Source organism: Lactuca sativa, chromosome 5, assembly GCF_002870075.4.
Source record: "Lactuca sativa cultivar Salinas chromosome 5, Lsat_Salinas_v11, whole genome shotgun sequence".
In the NCBI taxonomy this organism is placed as follows: Eukaryota; Viridiplantae; Streptophyta; class Magnoliopsida; order Asterales; family Asteraceae; genus Lactuca; species Lactuca sativa.
Genome location: NC_056627.2, coordinates 284294541 through 284318080, shown reverse-complemented (window position 1 = coordinate 284318080; position 23540 = coordinate 284294541). Strand labels below are relative to the sequence as shown.

Here is a 23540-nt window from a genome sequence, read left to right as displayed (position 1 = left end):
CGGACGTCAAACGAGAAAGTTATGAATTTATAACGAAGTTTTTCTGTCGCGGCCTATTAAAAAAAATAATAAAAATAAAGTTAAAATTAGCCGACGGGGTCTAAACGAAAGTTGTAGAGCGTAGTCTCACCTTCACGTGGATGTAAAGAACGTCGAAAACGGAGTTCGTATGAAGAAGATATGAATTTCCGAAGTTTATTAAATATTTTGTATTTAATTTTAATTGGAAAATCCGGCATTATCCGAAGGGGAGTCAGCGATCCGATCCGAAGTACGCCCCGCGTACACCGAGGATGTCGACATTCGCACTCGAGTCTTCGGATGACGCATGCAGTGACGTTTCGGAAGCAGTACGCCCCGCGTACTCCGAGGCTCCAGCCTCCTATAAATAGGATGCGAGGGCAGCCGGTTCTTTTGTTCATTTTCTCTCTTCTCTCTCCCGTTTTACATCGATTTGCGTGCCAGAAATACCCCGAAGCCCCGGTAATATTCTCGAGCCCCGAAGCAAGTCCCGAGATCCTGAAGATCCCGAGAAGTGCGGTTCCCGAGCCGAAGCTCTGCCCGCGAGAAGTTCGATTTTTGTGAAGATCTTCCAGATCTGCTGAAGAATACTACTTCTGCAAGTTGTAGTGTTGTCCGATCATCTTCTGATCAAGTGAGTGTATACTACCTTTCATAAACACGATAATAATACAAGTATGGTTTGAGTGTATTAAGTATATTGTTGTTTATGTGTATAATTTTGTTGTTATAAGTGTGAATGTATATTCATTCTCTTCTATCTCATAGATCTGATTTACTTTCTATGAAATACGTGTTATGTGGGTGTGCCTCATCTGTTATGTGGAATATGTATTGAATGAAAATGATATACAGGTTTTAAACTATGTATGAAAATATATATTTTTATCTACTAATATGTTGTGTAGAACATGGGTAGATAGTTGGTGTGTAATAAACAGATGAGAGGCCTCGATGTTGCTGTTGTTGTTGATCTAGTTATTCATCGGAGTATGGATAACGACCACGGACTCTTTCTAGACAGTCCAGTGGAACGCTAGCAGGTTCATAACCTGTAGGTGTTGTGAACGATGTGTTCACCGGTGTACTCTATCCCCCTCATGGTTGCCTTTAGGATATCTATTGTTGAGGAAACCCCTTAACAGTAATGTCCGTCCCGATGAAAATCCTAGATTACGTCCCTTGAGATAGATGTTATTTTAGGGACGTAAAGTGAGGATAACGGGAATGGGTAATCGGGATAGTGATTGGTTGGTGAAATTAAATATAATTTATTTATTGTGGGTTGAAAACCCTATATGCTCACCAGGCTCCCAAGCATGACCCACCCAGTTTTATTTGTATTACAGGAAGTGGCGCAAGGGCGTAAGATGGATGATTCATCGAGTTGTTTTGTTTACAAGTCTGTATATGTATATATTTGTTGAATGACTTGTAACGTTATCGTTTGTGCTTTATGGTCTGTATCGGAACATGACATCCCGAGTTTTGACTATATAATGAAAATGCATCTCTTGATGAAATGCTTTGATAAATATTATTTTATCATGTTTTGTTTTGGGAACAAATTCCGCAACACTTTTAAATCAAAAGGATTTACTCTGAAATTATTTTAAAAAGCATAAATGAAATCGGTCTTTTCTGGCTGTGATTTTGGGGATGTCACAAAAATATACGATAATTAAAAAAAACACACATTAAAAAGACGAAATAATTAAAACCCTAAGACGAAAATTAAAATTAACTAGTTATCCAAAGTTGGAATATAGACATGTTCAATGTGACCAGTCAGATCATATCGAAATGGTAGGTTTCATCATTGCACAATTCATGTAGGATTTATGGGTCACGAACTTTGTTGTTGGGGGTCAAGCCGATGCACAAGAGATATCGCAACACCCTAATCTTTCAATATCATATTGTGTAGTATAATACAAGCGTACATTATATTTTTTGTTTTCTTCACCATTATAGCCTGTGTCGACATTTTTAATATGTCCCAGCGTTCTTTAAGGACCCCAAAAACATGTTCTACGTGCTTTTTTGTTGATTTTTGTACCGCCTTGAACCGTTTCTTTTTGTCGGTTAATAGATGTGAATATGCATTCACAAATACAACCCATGTTGGATATATTCCATTTGCGACATAGTAAAAGTGTTTGTAGTGTTCACCATTCAGATAAAATGAACAATCGGTCCTGTTCCATGATATTTATCATCAAACATTGGTGATTGGTAGAGGACGTTCAAATCATTGTGTGAACCGGCTACACCATAATATGCATGTTAAAACCATAAATCTTGTGGTGTCATCGCTTTTAGTATTATTGTTAGATACTGATGGCCACCCCTCGTGTATTGGCATCTCAATTCCGTTGGACAAGTCCTTCATTTCCAATGTGTGCAGTCAATGCTATCAAGAATTCTAGGAAATCCATGTATAGCTTCATGTGCTTCATGTGCAGGTTGAATACCAATGGATACTAGACGGCAAAATATTCATCCTTATACATTTAGACAACACCATAGAAAAAAATTTCAAGAGCTTCACCAGAAGTTCTTTCTTGCATATTTAGATACCCATCTAACGAGTCTGGATTATAACCCTTCGTTAATTTATGTATTGTCAAGGTGCATTTTTCTAGTGCACTGAAACTTATCTGATTTGTTGCATCCCATGTTGTTTGAAATAGGGATAATTCATCTATAGGTCAGCAACAAGTCGCATAAACAAACATTTGCTCATACAGAATCTTCTGTGGAATTACGCGTGGCCATAAGTTGAATCATCTGCCAAGTAATATTAGATCGGTAGTTGCTCAACCTTTAAACGAACGATCTCTTTGGATTGTGTTCCTCCTTCGAATGTTGCTTGAACTAGCATTATTCTGAAGTGGAGGTTGTGAAGCACGAGATAATTCAGGAAACATATTATTGTTGATAAGTTTATCGTCAGATGATGAACTATCGTCGTTACCTTCCATTACTATTTTCCTAACGTTTAGATTCATTTTATATAAAGAAAAAAATATAGAGAGGAAATGAAACAAGCATATATATATATATATATATATATATATATATATATATATATATATATATATATATATACGGGAAAAGTGAATATGTGGCTGTCATGTATGTAATGTTAGGTATAAAACCATCAAAATTGACTTCATTTTGATTAAAAACACATTTTTCTTTCATTGTTATATTCTTCCTATTGCCTTTGAACTCGTATTATATTTGATTTCGTGATTAATCCCTAATATCTATCAATTTTGAATGTGTTTTTTATTAGACCTCTAGTAGGTATCATAACTTCCTTCAATACTTATCTTATTTATACTTGTATGGTTTTTCTACGATGACTTATGAGAAAAGGTTTAGTGGGTTTTTAATGAACAATATCAATCTTTCAATATCATTTTATATATTAAATTTCAATAGGAGACCTATAAGTAGTTGATAAAATATTCTTATACATGGTTTGCGAAGTAAAATTAAACTTATAAAATTCCATAAAAATATATACAGAGCTTATCATAAGCTCTAATAGAAGATGCAGGGAAGATAGTAGAGAGATCTAATTGCATTTTGTTAAAATTGTGTAGTTCATGATGGTTCTATATCTAACATTAGGTACATGACAACCACATATTCCCTAAGCCCTATATATATATATATATATATATATATATATATATATATATATATATATATATATATATATATATATATATATAATGAAACAAACATACATATAGAGAATCTTAATAAAAAGAATAAAAAAGAAAAAGATTCTCCAGTCAAATGATGTCAACATTCTGAACACCGCAGGTTCTACAACTCCCAACCATATTTAGTTGTAATTTGTCATTTCCTTTCAAGAACCGTGTGTAGAATACATCTAGTCAAATGATCATGTGGTTGTGTAAAATACTGCATATATTGGTTTTATATCTACCGCTCCAAGAGTTGAGCTTCCAATTGTTAATTGGCTTGGAAAGCGTGTAATTTTTCTTCTCGGTATCGTTGTCCCTCTCCACCTCTATGTTGGTTTCAGCGTTGATTCCAACAATTTGGTTTGCGATATCAACCATTTCATTTTGTGTTGATGATGTCGATGGCGAATTATTTCCTTTTCTTTTCTCTGATGCGACGTTCAAACTTTGATTTCCAGGTCGGAGACTTTGTGCTTCTAAAGGTATCATCTTGGAAAAATGTCATATGGTACAGGAAGCGGGGCAAGTTGGCCCCTATGTACATTGGTCCCTTCAGGATTGTTGCCAGGGTAGGCAAGGTTGCATATCGACTGGAGTTGTCGGATGAGCTTAGCCAGATTCACAATACTTTACATGTATCTCAGATGCAAAAGTGTTTAGTTGATGATTATGTGGTGGTTCCTCTGGATGACATTCAGGTTGATGAGCTCCTAAATTATATAGAGAGATCGAGTGTGATGCTCGGTAGGAAGACGAAGACCTTACACGACAAGGTGGTAGGTATAGTGAAGATGCAATGGCAATACCAGAAGGGTTCTGAATGGGCTTGGGAACCCGAGGTCAAGAGGGGGGAGCATTACGTTGAGTTTTTTACGACAACGGACTTCGAGGACGAAGTCTGATTCAAGCAGGGGAGAGATGTAACATTCAAGTCCTCAAGGTATTATTTCTTGTTAATTTATATTACGTAGTGGAGGGACCACCACGACGTGGTAGTGTTTGGGTGGAACGTGGGTTTCATTTAATCTGCCACGACATGGCATTCTATGGGCACAACATGGCAGCCTCCTGATGACTAAAACCCTAATTTTCGGGTATTAAGCCCTATTTAAAGGAAATAGTAGGCTAGAGTTTTGCTTATCCTCAACCTTCATTACCCTCAAACCTCCTAAACCCTAACCCTAACCTCTCTTGCTGATTTTAGCTCACTTTGGTGCATTTGGTGGCATGAGGAAGAAAAAGAAGTTGCTATAGTCTGTTGATCCTTCAAGCAAGCCTCAACATTATTCTCTTATACATTCTTTGGACCTTGGAGTGATGTAACACCAATTTCGTGGCAATTAGTTGTGGTTTATCCAACTTTGTAAGATAGGTGATTCTTCTCACTATAATGTGTAGGATGCTAGCTGTCTTTGTGACCCTTGCATGTGTATGTTGGGTTAGGCCCGTTTATTTGCATGTTGGGTTGGGCCCATTCATTTGTATGTTGGGTTGGGCCCATTAATATGTATGTTGGGGTTGGGGTCATTCGTATGTTGGGATGGGCCCATTTATATGTATGTTGGGATGGGCCTATTTGCATATTGGATTGGGCCTTTTTATATGTATGTTAGGTTGGGCCCATTTGTGTATTAGGTTGGGCCCACTTGTATGTATGTTGGGTTGGGCCCATGTTGATGGTATGTGGTGTTTTGGAAAACTCACTAAGCTTTGTGCTTACGGTTTTGTGGTTTAATATTTTCAGGTACTTCCAGTTCTAAAGGGAAGCGACTGGCTTGACTACACATCATCGCCTATAATTCTCCACGTTGTTTACTCTTGATTTTACTCTGATGTTGAGATACATTTAATCATGTTTGATTTTTGAAGCATTTAATGTATGAATTAGATGAATTTAATATGAAAATTTTATCATTGTTTTGGGATGTTATTGTTTTTTCTTGTCGCTTGGCTATGGATCTTCATTTATAGGTCAGTAACATCCCAAAAATTTATAGTAAAATTTTCATTTTTAAAATAATAAACCATACAAATGTGTTGTTCCAAAACCGATCAAAGTGAATATACTATTTAAACATCATAGTAAATATTGAAAATTTTCAATGCAGAAAACTCTGGTGGATGTCGTAAGGTAACGCCAGTCCTTCCCTTTCATACTGGAAGTACCTGAAACCATAAACATAAAACCGTAAACAGAAAGCTTATGAGGGTTCCCAAAAATACCACATACCATACATACAATAGAGATTGCTATGTGTCATCCATAGTCTTATAATCGCCATTATTCCAAGAGTCGTATCTTCGAGGGATCAGAAAACATGAAGGATAAGCGTCTCACCTCGGTTGTCAACGAGTTCGATGCCTTCACCACTGCTCCCGGTGAATCAGTTGCCTCGGCTTCCAATAGATACTGAATCGTCATCAACAACATGACAACTCATGGGATTGTCCAAACTCTGTTAAGAATACAATCTCAAGTTCATCAATATTCTTGGTAAATGACGGGAAAATGTGAAATCGTGTCTTCATAGTAATGGATCTCTCAAGAAGTTGAAGCTTTACCAAATATTTGATGAGCTACAAGGACATGAATCAAATCTTGCTTAAACTTTGAGATAACTCTCAGAAGGTCCGCTAGTTCTTGTTAGTTCTTTCAATCCTCAAGTCTCGAACCCCTCTGCTTCGGAACCTTTCAAAGTTGTTATCCCTCATATTCCATCTGTTCAACCCTCTTCACTAACTTTACATGTTCTTGCTAATTCCAACTATCAGTTTGATGGAGACCTCGACCCTGAAGCAATGGACTCCGAACTTCGCTTTCAACAAGTGTTTGCCTTACTGTCCATGAAATAAAAGCGACCATGGAACCCCACTCACAAACCATATCACAAACATTTCCAAGCTCCTCATCAAAGTAATCCCCAACCATTTCCAAAACCCTCAGAGAGCCCACTTGCCTACAAGCCAAACATCTCAACACCAAGTCACTCCTCGGAATCCTGTGATAATTTGAATTCAAACAAACCAAATGTTGTTTCTTACAAGTATGGTCATGGAAATCACTTTGCCAAAGATTGTATGGTTGAAGCCACACAAAAACCAAAGATCAAGGACTTTGCATACTATGCCCGCCGAGCCCAAGAAATGGTTGCAAGTGAAAAAGCGTTTGTCATCACTTTGTCAATAGATGTGGAAGGGTATTAGTCATCTGGAGATGAAGATGATGTGAGTTATGGTAGAAACATGTGTCTAACGGCTAGACAGACAATCAAATGCGATGAAGGCTACTGGTAATCTGGATCATAAGGAGATGATGAAGATGTTGAGCTAAATTTATGCTACATGACAACCAACGATCCACCAGGTCGAAGCATCATTCAACAGGTAAAATCTATGATTACATATAATAATTTTGATTTATCTCTTTGTGAACCATATATAACTCATATCCAATCAGATATGGACATCATCTATAAAGCCTATGATTCTGCTGTAGAAGCGAGTGAGAAGATTGAAAGTGAATTGAGTTATCTTAAGTTACGTTTCGAGGATAGGAAGCTTAAAATAGAGTCGTTAGAATGTGAAATTGTAATGTCACAATATGATTGTATCATTCTCAAAGACAAATGTGAAATCACTTATTCTGAAAGGAATGTTTTAATTTCTAATAACAAACGTCTGAATGCCAAAATTGATGTTTTACATCATACCATAGATATTCTTGAAGCCACTGAACGGTTGACTCATAATTTTCTTCATCCTTGGTCCAAAGCACCTGGTCTCGGAAACGAGTTTTTAAAACCAATTGCTCGTCCCTTGAAGGAGTTACAAAATCTAACTTTTATGGGAGACATTTTGAACCACAAACCTTCAGATAACCCTGTCTCGCCACTGTCACCCCTTCCTGAGAACCGATTTTCATCTCTGATTCCTGAGTTTCAACCCATAGTCGTTAAGTGTCCTGATTCCATGCCTTCTCTGCCTCTGATATCCCTGGACCTTAATCAGACCTTAGAATCCTTCCCTAGCATCACCCATATTGTTGTTTAAATTCCGAACCACGGTCCTCCTGTAACAGCCCGGATTCCCAGGTATTAGCTATTCTTATAATTTTTGGTGATTTGTGAGGAGACTCGGCGAGTTGGAGCTCAGACTCGCCGAGTATGATCGCGATTTGGGCGCGGGTTCACGTCCGGACTCGGCGAGTCCACGCTGTTTAATGAAACCCTAATTTCTCGGGTTTGAGGCATATTTAAAGGGCCTTTTGGCCGTCATTTGCGCTCATCAGTCCCCAGAGTGAAACCCTAGAGCATTTGAGCGATTCAAGTGAGGGAAGGAGCCATTATTGACCTTGGAGCTATTGCTTAGCAAGGAAAGAGGAGATCTAGCCAAGAGGAAGCAAGAGAGGGGTGGATTCCTGAAGAACTGAGGTCCAGGACATCACAACTGAGGTACCATTCCGAATCATTCTCTGATATTGTGATGTTCATGTAGATTTAGGGCTTTTGAACCTATTTGTGGCTAGATCTAGTGTCCTCATGGTCCCTTAGCGAGTTATGGTCCTGGATCTGGACCCATAGAGGTCCAGAGCACCTCTTTACCAAAGCTTTATATGCATCCATGGAGGTTTTGGCTTGGGATCAATGTATTAGAGGCTAAAACACCATTCATGAGCTATTCGGTGCTTAATGAGCACCAAGACTTAAACTTTACATGGTCAATAAGCTTAAGGAGAATGGATCTATGAGTTAGTGAAGCGGATCTGACCTCAGAAGGTCGTTTGGGGTTGTGCATGGAATGCACTCGCCGAGTCCATTCCCAGACTCGGCGAGTTGGTGCGGGTTGTTCATTGATTACGAACCAGGGGTTGAGTAACCGAGTCGGGTAAGTGACTCGGTGAGTCGGAAGAGATTCAGAGGGATCGGGTTCCCGTAGGGACTCGGCGAGTCCACGCCAGACTCGGCGAGTCGGGTCAACCGTTGACCGTTGACCAGAGTTGACCGGTGTTGACTTGATAGGGGTAGTCGACCTTAGTTGAGAAAGTGTTAATTAGAGATCTATGGTGTTATAAGAGGATTATAGCTCGGAGGATCGAGCGCGAGTGATTTTCGGGATTTGCGAGTTATCGAGATACGCGAGGTGAGTCTTCTCACTATACGTTACCCTGAGTGGTAGTTATGTGTGACCGGAAGGTCGTATGTGCTTACAGTGAGTATTATGTTATCCTATTGTATGTGACATGCTATGCATTATGTCTTTGTGATTTATGCTATGCGGAGTTTACAGACCGAACCGGAGGGTCCAACGATTCATGAGCCGGAAGGCTCAAGCAGACCGGACCGGAGGGTCCAACGAGCTTAGGGCCAGAGGGTCCACAAAGTTGTGGGACTGGAGGGTCCTACTAAGACATATTGACCAGAGGGTCAAACAGAGTTATGGCCTCGAGTGGCTAATGTGTGTTGTATGTGGTATTTTGGGGAACTCACTAAACTTCGTGCTTACAGTGTTTTGTGTTGTGTGTTTCAGGTTATTACAGTATCACGGGAAGACACCGGCTCGATTGTACACACCAGAGAAAGAGTCATGTTTTGAGGATCCTGGTTTATCATGCAAGTGGAAATGGAGTTACGTTTTGTAATTCGATTATGAATGAGATTTTAAATAAAGTGTGTTTAAGAATTAAACGATTATTTTAAATGAAAAATTGTTTTGAAATTTTCGATGTTACACCTCCTAACAGTTGTGTTGTTGAGGAAATTATTCCTGAGACTGCAAGACCTGACTCAAATAAATAAGATTTTGTCTAGGCATCTTTCGATAGTGATGTAGCAGAAGAAATCTTAGTAGACTATTCATCTGACTCTTGTGTTTCTAATTCTAAAGTAATTTCAAAAACAACCTTAGTGCCAATCAAGCCTACATTTAACAACCCATCTAGAGGGAAATCTTCCAAGTCATCATCTGAATCCAGGAAAAAATCATCGTTAAATAGGAAAGATGTCGTCGATCCTAAGATAGAAGCCAAAAATGCTCTCAAAAAGGAACTTAGGTCAAGACATGACTCCAGATTCATTGCCAATTCTAAGAAGAAAGTATCTTAGTCTCTAAGCCCATCCACTAGGAACCACAACATCTTTGCGTCTGTTAAGATTCTTAAGAGACCTTCTAATCCTCCTAGTTTGGTAGCTCAAAACAAGGTCGCCAGTCCCATTCTGAAACAAACCATTGATACTCATCCCACCAATACTAAATCTTCTCGGATTGTTTCCACTATGTTCATTGTTAAATCTGATGGTACGATTTTTCAAACCACAACAACTTTCAAAACCAAATATGCCATCAAAATTAGCAAACAAAGAATGAGTTGCCCAAAACACTGTTACTCAAAAAATTTCAAAAGACTGCCAAAAAAGAAATTGCAACTCCAAGTAACATTGTGATTCCTACAGCTCCAAAAATTGTTGGTCCAAGAAAAGGTTTTTCCAAACAACCTGTTGTTGAATATGATTTATGGATCAATGAAAAGACCATGGCTTTTTGCTTCTTTCCAAAAGAATCTCGGAATAAACCTTCCGAGACATCTGTTGAACAAAATTCACAACATAAGTCCAAATCTTGTGCCCAAGTCCCAAAATCTAACTCGGAGCCTAAAAACTCCAAAAATCATTAATTTTTGCAAGCACTCTGTGCTTCGGAACAAGATACAATATTGTATATTTATCGTGCTTGTTCCATGCACATGACGGGGCAGAAAAGTTTTCTGCATGATCTTATACTCTCACCAAATGCTTGCTACGTGACGTATGGCAACAATGCCAACTCTCATATCTGAGGCTATGACATCCTCACCAATGACAATTTCTCTGTCTCAAATGTGTAATACGTGGCTGATCTGAAGCACAGTTTGATAAGTGTGGCTCAACTCACTGAATCCAACTGGAGAGTTGAATTCTACAAAAAGCACAACTATGTCATGACAGAAGACCGGAAGGAATGTCTCATCAAATCTAATCACAACAAGAACATGTATCCTCTTGACATCAACATGATCATCGGAAAACCTCAACTTTGGTTGCTCTCAAAATTCGTTCCTAACATCAGTTGGTTATGACATTAGAGGCTTGATCACTTAGGTGTTGTTTGTTTTTTGTCTGCAGATTTGCGTGACCATTTCTGTCTGCGTCGTGCAGACTACGCGCAGACATATGCCCTCGCAGACCGTTTGTTTTTTAAAAGTGCGCAGACCTAAAAACGTCTGCGTGAGGTCTTCTTGGCGCAGACATGGACCAATGTCTTCACAAGTGCAATAAACCTAAACCAAAACAATCAAAAAAAACATACATATTTTTTTTTCTTGCGGCACCTCTCAATCCATATATTGAAAGTACACGTGATTATAATTTTTTTATTTTATGTTTATTTAATTATTAACGTATATATTTGTTTATTGATTTTTTTCAATAATATTAAAAGAAAAGAATAGAACATTAAAACCATGTTTCTACTTTTATGAGGTACTATCATAATTTAAAAAAAAAAAATGTGATATTCTATTGTTTAAGACAAAAAAAAAGAGTTATATTAAAGTATTTATAAAAGCATTGCATTTTGATTCTAATATGAATTATATAAGCCATTAATAATTTTTGTATTTATAAAACCATTGCATTTGGATTCTAATATGAATTGTTATTGTAAAACCAAACTTTTTTTTTTATTGTATGACTAATTTAGTTGCATGAATTTTATTTTGAGTGTTATATGACTATTATTATTAAAATTTTGGTGTTGAAAAATCATTTAAGTTTGTAAAATCATTTTATTTAAAATTCAGTTTATTTCAGCAGCCTGCAGACGTTAAAAAACAAACGGTCTTCTTATTGTACACTGCAGATGTTTGGTCCACCTCTTCAGCTGCAGAGGTTTGTAGATGTGGTCCGCAGACTGCAGACATTTTGGCTTCAGAAAAACAAACAACACCTTAAACTTCCGATATATGAATGATCTTGTTTCTAGTGAAATGGTCATAGGTCTACCACTCCTTAAGTTTAAAAATGATCATTTGTGTGATGCATGTGAGTGTGGGGAGCGATCCAAGAAAGGTCATCCTGTTATTATTGAAAAATTAATTTTAGAAGCATTAGAACTCCTTCATGTTGATCTTTGTGGATCTTCCACTGTAGAAAATTTGCATCACAAAAAGTACATTCTTGTGATCGTGGATGATTTTGCAAGGTTCGCTTGGGTCTTCTTCCTCAGGCTGAAATCTGAGTCATCCTCAGAACTTATCAACTTTATCAAAGGAATTGAAGTTCTCGTCAAACTTCCTGTAAGACGGATCCGAAGTGATAATGGTTCGGAATTCACCAATGTCACCATTGAGAAATTCCTCTATGACAAAGGCATTGACCATAATTTCCCAGCTCCTTACACTTCTCAACAAAACGTTGTGGGTGAAAGAAGAAACATAACTCTTGTTGAAGCTGCTCGATCGATGCTCAACTTTGAAAATCTTCCACTTTATCTTTGGGCTGAAGCCATGTCAACTGTCTGCTTCACTTAAAATTGAAGCATCATCAATCGATGCCTCAACATGACACGGTATGAAGCAATGAATGGTCGTAAGCCGAGTATCTCATTCCTACATGACTCCGGCTGTTGATGCTTCATAAAAAACAGTCGTGATCAATTCACGAAGTTCCAACCTAATGCAAAGGAAGCAATCTTCCTAGGATATTCAGCAAAATCAAAAGCATACTGAGTTCTGAATCGATGGATTCATGTTCTTGAAGAAAGTTTTGATGTCACCTTTGATGACAATTGTGTTCAGAATTATGGCCCAACCCTTGTCACTACTCACATCACCTCCATGATTCGGGCGTTACATGTGGAGACTTAGATAAACCAAACATAGCGTCTCACGCAAAACATACCATCACCAGCGCAAATAATAAGATCATGAAGGAAAGAAAACAACACATACATGTGGCGTCAAATGGTGGAACTCGGATCTCCTCAGCTTGTGACTTCAACACTTGACTCGTCACCATGGGAACATCCACTCTGCCATCGCAACCACCAGTAATCCTCAGAGTGACTCGAGTAGGTTCCCTCACTTCTCTCCTCATCGATTTCTGACAGTTGGTCTTCTTGTGGCCCACTTGGTTGTAGTGGAAACATAACGGACTCGTCCCTTGGGGACAATCTCTGCTGACATGACCAAGATTGCAACATTTGTAGCTACTCGAACCCCTAGATTGACATACTTCATTGTGCTTCTTCCAACACATTTTGCACTGACCTCGACCCTGTTGGCCTCTCACTCGCTAATCAGAAGTCTTGGGTCTTTTCGTAGGACCCCCACCTGTCCGCACCTGTTCTGGCTTGCTCTTCCCGAGGTGCTCCAAATCATTTCCTGATCTCAGGATTTAGGTGTTGTTTGTTTTTTTTGAAGCCAAAATGTCTGCAGTCTGCGGACCACATCTGCAAGTCTCTGTGGCAGAAGAGGTGGACCAAATGTCTGCAGTCTGCAATAAGAAGACTGTTTGTTTTTAACGTCTGCAGTCGTTGAAATAAATTAATTTTTCAAACATAATTTCATGTCATAAAGATTAAAAATGCATTTTCAGCAAAAAGAGAAAGAAAAAAAAACGGGTGGTCTTTTTTTTGGTTAAAATGAGGTCTGAAGACCTTTAAAGACAGTGGCCCATGTCTGCGCCAGGAAGACCTCGCGCAGACGTTTTTTGGTCTGCGCACTTCCAAAAAACAAACACTTTGCGAGGGCATATGTCTGCGCGTTGTCTGCGTGGCGCAGATAAAAGTGGTTGTGCAGCTCTTCACAAAAAAAAACAGCCCCTTAGTTATCATGTCCTCCAAAGTCCGACAAGCTGAAAAGCCAACAAACTCACTGATATCATATTGTAACATATCATGGTACCGATTCTACTTCATATCCTCGTCTGCGGCATACTGTGGAACCAAAAAAGACCTCTCCCTAACTTTGGTGATGATCTCCACCACAATCTCAGTCTTCTGGAAAAGGTCCTGAAACTCCCTCGCCAACTGTTACACCTCGATAGCTGATGCAAACTTTTCCCTAAAATAGGTCACAAGCTCATCCCAAGTCATCATCTCAATGGCTTCGCCTCCCAAATCGAAGTCCACATACTCCCACTAATATTAGGCTCTATCTTTCACAAGACAAGAAGCAAATATGAACTTCGACCCCTTGGGGCAGAAGGTTGTCCGAAAAGCGTTTACCATGTCCGCTAACCACCGCTTATTAGCAATGGGGTCTTTCTCCCTAAATAAACCCAGAGCTCCACAAACATGGAACTTGCGGAAGGAAAGAGTGCAAGCCCCAACAATAGTCAAAATCTCCGTGCGGAACGTGCCTAGACGCTAATCCAAAATCTCCATAATCCCCTCCTTGACCGAGCCAAAGATCACAAGAGTTTGTTCCAAAATGTTGTGGGCAATATCCAACGATATGAAGTCATGCATCCGCTCATCCATCGGTTCATTGCCAACACTTAAGCCTGAAATAGAGCATAGACCTCCTCCACGTGTGCTCATCACCATTCTGAAAAGCAACCATACAAAAAATCAGAATATGCTCAAAGAATCCTCATCCCACAGGCTTTGTAGATTCTCTGTGACTCCCCTCGATTCGATTATGGATCATGTGCTTTCAGTAGTATGGGCCCAATACTACCTTCCACACCTATCCATACTTTACTCAAGAGTTATCATGAATCCTCCAAGCCACCTCCTCAAATCGGTACCCCAAGTACTCGCTAAACAATGCACAAAACTAGCTACAAAACTTCCTAGGATCTCCTAGGTTCCCTACTTCACCCTGTCATCAGTTGCTGAAGAACTCCCACTAATGTCAGCTAACTACTTCATGAACACAGTCACATGCTATAACGCTTAGATAATCCTTCGAGTAAAAGACTCAACCTTACAACAGTTAGACTCAAATGAGAGTTATGCCATAGAGTCAAATCCGTCACTCTTAGATTATTTAACCTTTGCAACGTGTGAATTAACATATTCACATAATATTTAACTCACAACACCAATAGTTCCATAGAACACCAAGCAAGCATCATTCATGCAATAACACTCCAAGCTATAGAACAACCAAAGGACATCCCAAGCTTACTTACTACAACCCATGTTAGGAACTTTCACTCTCATTGTCGGTTGCCTTATGCATGCAAATTATACACAATATAGGATCAAATATACTATCGAATGAAAGACTCTGCCCTAGGACGACAACCAGACAAGGAACATGAAATAAGGCAAAATTAGTCATTCTAGGACTATATGATCCAAACCATATACAATTTTTAAAGCATACACTTAGCAATTATTGCTACAATAAATATTCCCTAATCTAGCATAGCATCCAATGCTTCCTATGCTATAAGGCATCACATAACAGGCCAATCTATCATGTAGTTCCTGGAGGTATCCCCAGCCTTATCCTAGCATGCAAACATTCATATCATATAACATATCAACATGTATGTGTATTTTGGGAATCACTTACTTGAGCTCAGCCGATTGCACGGATCATACCCCCTTTTTTCTTTATTAAAGTCATTTTAGAAATTTGTTTTCTTTTAAAAGGTTACTAAATCCTCATTTTGAGTGTTGTCACACCCGAGAGTATGCCTAAACCCTAAAACCAAGGCTTTGATACCAACTTGTAACGTCCCAAAAATTTATAGTGGAATTTTCATTTTTAAAACAACAAACCATACAAACGAGTTGTCCTAAAACCGATGAAAGTGAATATACCATTTAAACATCAAAGTAAATATTGAAAATTGCTAATGCGGAAAACTTTGGTGGATACGGTGCAGTCACGCCTACCTGAAGCCATAAACATAAAACCGTAAGAACAAAACTTAATTAGCTCCCCAAAATACCACATACCATACATACAATAGAGATTGCTATGTTCCATCCATAGTCTTGTAATTTCCATTATGCCATGAGTCATATAATGGTCTTTACTTGTCACGTCGAGGGCCAAATCCTGGGTCTCACAGACAAGTGCCACGAGCCACCTCCTAGTCTTCTATGCAAGTATCATAAAGACAACTAGCATACTATATATAACTACCACGGTCCAAACCCTGGTCTTGCATATAATTTGTCAATAGTCGTATCCAGGTCGTTCATGCAATTACCTGGTGCCACCGTTTGGTCTTTCTTCATAACATAATCCTATGGGCCGACATTGGTGCCTTCGACCCATTAGTATAGTGAGGAGACTCGTCCTTCAATATGAAAGATCGTTGAACATGAAACTGCTCCAAATATAAGCTCTATCGGTCACCTATTCATTGGAACATAACCAAACTTAACTTATAATCAATATACCCAAAATACCCCTAGATCAAACTTGGTCAAACTCCTGGTCAAAGTCAAAGTCAACCGGGTCAACTTGGTGAGTACGTAGGGTGTATTATGCATTTGAGCAAAGTCGAAGGGTTGGCCATGTATGCACGGTGTACCCTTTAGTACGCCTAGCGTACACGGCTACCACCCTTTCTTCCCATTAAGAGCTTAATATAAGCTCTTTCATCTAAAATCCAGATATAGCCCTAAAATGATGTTCTTAGTCATAAAGTTTCCAACCTTATGATCTTGCGTGACTATTAAGTGCTCAATACAAAAATCCTAACTTCTTAACTCTTTAAGACATCCTAACTCATACATGGAAGGAAACTAAGGTCCAATATTACATTTTTATGGTTCCTAATAACTCCATAGTGGATAATGTTTCCAACTTTATCCATTAGAATGGTCCAAACAACCAAGATCTAGTCTTTAAGTCTCAAAGGGACCAAAAGTGCATCTTTTTCAACTTAATCCATTAAGTCCAAGTCTCCAACCTTTAGATATAAATCAATATGATGTTTAGATGGATACACTACTAGAAAAAAGGCCTTTTACGACGCGCAAAATACGACACTCATTGATCTATGTTACGCAAAGGAGAGTGACATTAGAAAAATGTCATCTCTTCAAAAAAATTTAGGATAGAAGACACGCATTATTGCGCGCCCTTAAATTAGTGTCTAAAAAAACCACGGAGGGCACCTATAATAAAATGCGCGTCGTCTAAGGATGTCGCTTTATATTTTTTAATGGAACGCGCGTTCCATCCTTTAATAGTGGGGGAAAGGGGGAAATGAAATTCTGAAAAAATTAAAAACCCCGCCATGCTCTCCTCTACCTTCTTTCAATCGTTCTTCTCTCTCTCTCTCTCTCAATCAAATACCAAAAATCGACTATTGTTGGAATTAGGGTTCCGGTTCTTAGTGAAATCGAAGGTTTTTTGGTCACCAGGCCATGAAATTGATCAAAGGGGTACAGTTTTTGGAACCATGACTATTGTTGGAACTAGGGTTTCAGTTCAAAAACCCTTCATCTACTTCCCTCGATCTTCAGTTCCTCAAGTACTTTCTTAGCCTCTCAATCAATAGAAGAGTTGTATTACAACTACAAATTTAGAGTGATTTCCATATCAAGTAGAACAATAGCTCCATTAAAGTCAAGGTCTCGAAACTCCATGGTCAATCACCATCAACATTCTACTTCTTTATTTGTTCCAGAGGTTTGTCTTCCTTTATTACGAGTTTTATAACCTTTTTAGTTGTGAAGTTCCTTAAATAATATTTTTCACTTCCTGATATGCGATTTTTCCAAATTGGTATTTGATGTGTAGAAGATTGATAATTTCATATTTTTGAAGTTCTTAAAATCCTCTTCCATCCATAGAAACCCTAAAACCCCTCTGAGCACCTTTTGATGCTTGTTTCCCTTACGTATCAGGTACAAAAGTCAAAGGACTCATTGGTTTCCGGGCCAATTTAGCCTTTGAAACCACCTTCCATTTAACCTCCGATGACTTTCTTTCATTTTCATCACCGGTTTTCACTCTCTTGTTCGGCTTACAGGAACAAGAAACGCGTTCGTGTTTGTGTTGCCAATTCCGATACTTCACTGGAATCCAAATCCCGGGGTTCGATTTCTCTCACGTTCACAATATTTCTATCTATTAATTCCTATAAAAATTGCGGCACCTCTTATTTTGCTAATCCGTCTCTCTCAAAAACCCTAGTTTACCATCGTTCTTCCCTCTTCGGCGATCTCATCTAAAACATCGTTCTTATAGTCACTAACTATCATCTTTCTCATAGCGTCACGAGATCCGGACATTGAAGGAGGCGAAGGCGGCAGCCTCAAGAACAATGACAGAACCATTAACTCGTAAGTGTTTCATTTCAACCATGCAATCAATGAAATCTATGTTGATGATTTTGGGATTCCTATCTCCACTTGTTTATGCTTAATTGTGTGCTTGAAAAATGGGTTTTCATTTCTTTTTTCTTATGCTCAACTGGGCATTAAATGTTTGAATTTTCACCGATGCGGTTTCTCGTTTTTGCTATATTTGTAAAGTGAAGGTCTCGATTTGTCGATTTGTTTTATTCTGCTTATGTTATGAATGCGCGAGTCTAAACATAAATTATGTTGACATTAATGGTGGAATAGTATTCGCATACAAAGCTACCTTTCTTCAAATCCTAATTTTTCCTATCTGACATTGCATTTTGTTAGCGATTTTAATTGAATGTTCGCAAGTTTTTATGCGAACAAATACACAATCATAGGGGCGTTTTCAAAGTGATTATTGCAATTTCAAAGAATCATAATCAGATAATTAGGTGTATCCCACTAGGGCTAGTTAGGTAATTCCACATTTATCTCAATAATTAATTCTCTTAAAGCAAATTCATATCTGCACATCTCCATATCTGGATCATTTGTCATCAAATAATAAAAAATTCAAAATCATAAGCTGCTTACTGTGAAGTCGAATCATGATAATCAGTTTAAATTCGCATCCAAACAATCTCCACATATACAATTGTATCTTATTCAACTATTATGCTACTCTTTTAAACTTATGAACAATTCACTATATGAAATAATCTGTTCTTTTTTTTTTCTTTAAGGTTTTGATTGGATCAATGGGGACAAAACTCAATCCTGTAAACTATATATAGAGTGTTTTTATTACTTAATACAAAAAGAAAGACTTATTAAGTCCTAACTTTTTACAAATCTATCCTCATATATGTTTTCCTTGTGTAATTTGATCTTTCTTTATAGGGAAATCTATAGCTGGAAGATCTGAATCCCAATCTTTTGTAGTTAGTGCAACAGAGAAAGTGATTGATGGATCTTCTTCAACTAAGCAATTAGAAGCTCTTGATGCAGATTCTGAACATTCCAAAGTATGTTAATATGCATCCATTCATATTTTCAAATTTGGGTATGTAATTGTATTATCATAACGATTTTTATTCCACCAAAATAACAAAATTTTATTTTCATTTGTAGTTTTTTACATTATAAGATATTATAACACTTGTGGAAACTTTCAGGAGGAATGTTTTTTTAATGGAAAACGATATGCATTTTTTGCTTCTTTATTTTTTGTATAAAGTTTTTGGTTGTTTATGTTGATTTTTACTTAAACAACTGTAATCAAGACAAATTCTTGAAGTGTTACTTATAATTTTATTAGATCTTATAATACTATTTGTAAACGAATTTGAAAATAATAGTAGTATCAAGTATCTTTATAAAACATTATTGTTCTTTCTAAATTTTTAATTGAAGTTCTTTACTTTTGTAAACAATATTAAGAGATAAGTTGCCTGATACTTAATGTAAGTAAATCATTTTTCCTCATACATTTTCCATGGTGCTTTCTGATTCTTTGATTTAGATAAATCTTGATGAAGAACAACTTGATGAAATAAATGAAAAGGATTTTGTTGCTTCACCAATTCTTGTTGAAGATATTGCAGCTATGGAGGAAGTAGATTTAGTTTCTTTATTTGATATTGTTGTATCTTACATCCATCTCTTCCTTTATAACATTTTATTTCTTAAAATATCTTCAGGTTGTTTGATCAAATAAGTCATTTATGGAGGCTTTTGTTGATGCATCATTTTAAAAGGGAATGTTGGAACACACAACTGCAGCTCTTCAGCAAACCGAGTCAACTCATTTTTGTTCTGTGATGAATTATATTGACTCAATCGACGCGTATGGTCCCATCTGGTAAATGTCTAAACTACCCCTTCACCCTTGGTACATGTTTATCTCTCTCTCTCTCTCTCTGTATATATCTTTCACATTTTCTGTAATGTGAAAGGTTGCTTGATAATTAAGTATTCAGATTAAAATATTTGGCAGGGTTATTAAAGACGAAATTAGAAATGAACCTCGAGCACTTGTTATATAAACCATGAAAATTAAGTTAATAAATACTTGTTCAGGTGAATGGTCTGTTATCTTCTTTAGAGATTGATAATCATGGGGGGTTGGCTAGGGAGCACATGCCTGGTAGATACGCAGAGCTAGATCAGTATTGGGGGAGTCGCAAGTCATGGGGCCCCGTGCAGAGCTGGGCTGATGAATTTTCCCAACAATACGGTGGGGACCTGAATGTTTGGGCTTTATCCTTAATCCTTTGAATGACAAATTGGTGCTGGGGGTTGGGCTTCTGAATTCCAGCATGTCAGTGAGCTCTTTCACTTCAGTAATTAAAATAATAGTTGAATGTTGACTTACTATTAATTAATATGTTATTGAGGCTAACCAGGTCAGGTTTATAAAAGGTATTTCATATAAGATATCATATTATTATAGTAAATTGATGAGAGGACTATGTGGTTGGTAATGCCTTACTGGATGGATGAATTAGTTGCATCACATGTTCCATGTTTATAATAATATTAAGTAGATTCATGGATTCTGGTTTCAGTAAGTGGAGATTTCTTTTCTCTTTGCAGTTGAAGAAAGAACATAGCAAGTATGAAGCATACAGTCAAGAAATCAACAAGAGTAGGATTTAGTGCTTAAAGATGATACTTCCAAGTTCAGGGAATCTAAAAATTCTCCTTCTCATCGTGCTTCAGTTCTTAAAGATGATAGCTTATCTTCTTCAAATGATGTTTCCAGTAACAAGAGTAGGATTTCCCACACATCCAAATCTAGGGAAATAAGTGCATCACCAAAAGCTCCGGAAACCAGTAGTAGACATGCATCTTATGCTACAAAGCCTGTGAAGGTGGATGATGATAGCCATAGGGATAGGGCCACCGTTTCTTCACCCAAACTCACAGAAACTTGTCGTATTAGAAGTGGATCCAAGTCATCAAAATCAAAAGTTGTTGACCAGGTCAAGCCCTCTAAGTCACTAGAGGGATATGCTTTCAAGGTCTGACTTGGAACCTTTCTTGTTTTATAAGAGGTGGAAGGAGGGTGGAGATTTCAATCTTTGATATCGTTGTGGGTGATGTCATAACTCTTAAAATCGGGGACCAAGTAATATATTTCTCATTTCTATTTATTACCACATTTTAATTATATCCATTTTTTCCCTTGTTTAACCTTCTTCTATAAACCAGGTACCAGCTGATGGGGTTTTGATTTCTGGTCACTCACTTTCAGTTGATGAATCAAGTATGATTGGCGAGAGTAAAATTGTAAGTTTTTATAAAATTTAGTTGCCTTGTGTTTTTTCTGAAATATAAAGAAATTTTTTATTTTTATAAATGTAACAGGTTCATAAAGATCATAAATCACCAATTTTAATGTCAGGGTGTAAGGTGGCAGATGGAGCAATCAATATTTTCACTATTGCAGTATGTATTTAGCAATTAGTGTTTACTTCATGTATTTTTATTAAGTTTCGTTTTTTGCCCTTCTTCTAATTTGATGAATCTTTAGGTCACGATTGTTGTTGTTGCGGTTCTAGGACTTCCATTAGCTGTCACATTAACGTAAGTTGAACCTTTTCTTATAATTATTAATCCATTTCTTTTAAATGAGTTTTTGATTAATAAAATATAAATCATGTTGCTCATAATTACAGGCTGGCATACTCGATGCAAAAAATGATGTCGGATATAGCGTTGGTAAGTTTTATAATTTTGTTTACTATAAATCTCTCGGGGGCATTTTGGTAATTTTGTAAGTTTTATAATTTTGTTGCGACTATTTAGTCCACATAAAACAACTTTGATGTTTGTTATTCGTGATAAAACAAGGGTAAGTTATATTGTGCAACACTTGTTTTTAAAGAATGAAGAAGTTGGATAGCATTTGATGTAATTATCCTTTTGTATTTGTGTTGTGTTTACAGGGTTGATGAAAGCGAATAGCTCTCGAGTTAGAAGTGGAAAAGAAAGCTCAAGCCGAAAGAGATAAGATGCTGAAAATGCAAGTGTTGTATTCTTCATTTCAATTGTTAGTATGAAACATAGAGTAGATTAGATGAATGCAAATTTATATATTGTAAGAAATAGAATTGTATGACATTAAAGTTTATTCAATGGATTGTATTTTTTTTTGTATATGGTATTTTATTTCTATTATGACACATTAAATGCAAATTTAATTTAAAAATTAATAAAAATATAAATATATATTTTTTTAAATATTTAAATTTACGATACGCAAGAATGTGTGTCATCTTCATTTATGACATGGCCTTTCTTGACAGGGGCTTTCTTGATACGCATTGCGTGTCATTAACACGCGCGTCGTAAGGTTACGACACGCGAATGCGTGTCGTCTTCCTTTATGACAGGGCCTTCCTTGATACGCATTGCGTGTCGTAAACGCCCGTCGTAAATGCGCGTCGTCTCTCTTTATGACAGGGTCTTCCTTGACGCGCATTTGCGCGTCGTCTGAGCCTTTTACGACGCGCAATGAGCGTCGTAAAAGGCTGTATTTCTAGTAGTGATAATGTTTCCAACTTTATCCATAACAAGGTCACAAACTTTCAAGATGTAAAATTTATGCACTAAAGTGACCAAAAGCTCATAACACCCAAAACTAGCTAGATCTAACAAATGCATCATCAAGATTCAAGATTTATACCTCTAGCTAGACTCAAGCTTTGACGACTGGATTCTTTGGTTTTCTTCCATTGGCTGATCAGGGATGGTTAAAAGACGGTTATAGGTGTGTTTTATTCTCTTTGGTGGTATATTTGGAAGTATAGGAATGCTCGAGTTTTTGTTTCTTCTATTTTGAATATGGCAGTTTTATTTGATAATTTTGTCACTCAAACCTTCTTTCGATACAAAGTTAGGTCTAAGAAAAACTTAAAGTGGGTTGGTTGGCTTCAAAACCTCTAACTTGCTATTTTCTCTTGTTGTATTGTTTTTTTTTGGGTTATTGTCTATGTAGCCCAACCAACTTACGTGTTTTTCTTTAAAATACCCCTCATGTTTTTTTCTACATTCTAAGGGCACAAAATTGATATTAACCTGTTTATTTAGTCATTTTAACATGACTGCTACATAGGATTAGGGCACTGTTAACTGGGGAGCAAATTGGTACTCTCGTTCCTTTGTCCACATCTCGTGCTCCAGATTTCACTATCTCCCTCCACCCAATTTGTGATTGTGGTGATTGCTACTGGGTTAATCGCGGACGTTACTGGCACATGGAGAGAACCAGAACCAACAGTGGTAACGGAAGTGGGGAGGTTTTTAGTGGAGGTTCGTGAATTTCAAGGAATGTCGAGGGGTATCGGCTATGAGAAGAAGAGGAAATGCCCTAAGCACGAAACACCCTAAGCAGCAACAACAATAAGAATATCAACTTGAGCATGTTTATCGAGTTCCTATATTGTGACATCATTCAATCAGAAATCAGTTTGGTTTTATTCTACAACT

At 37.5% G+C, this 23540-nt stretch overlaps 1 long non-coding RNA gene across 5 annotated transcripts; it reads left to right on the top strand.

Annotated features, from left to right (window-relative positions):
* Positions 1 to 17466: 17466 nt before the first annotated feature.
* LOC111910113 (uncharacterized) lies at positions 17467 to 22208 on the top strand. 5 transcript variants are annotated; one of them, XR_008224105.1, is made up of 12 exons: positions 17467 to 17603; positions 17729 to 17793; positions 17972 to 18041; positions 18948 to 19072; positions 19570 to 19908; positions 20127 to 20367; positions 20643 to 21177; positions 21261 to 21338; positions 21417 to 21497; positions 21583 to 21635; positions 21728 to 21770; positions 21998 to 22208. It is a non-coding gene; the product is annotated as an uncharacterized LOC111910113 (long non-coding RNA). The 5 variants fall into 5 exon arrangements; XR_008224104.1 differs by having other exon boundaries at positions 17729 to 18041; XR_008224103.1 differs by having other exon boundaries at positions 17534 to 17793.
* Positions 22209 to 23540: the final 1332 nt, after the last annotated feature.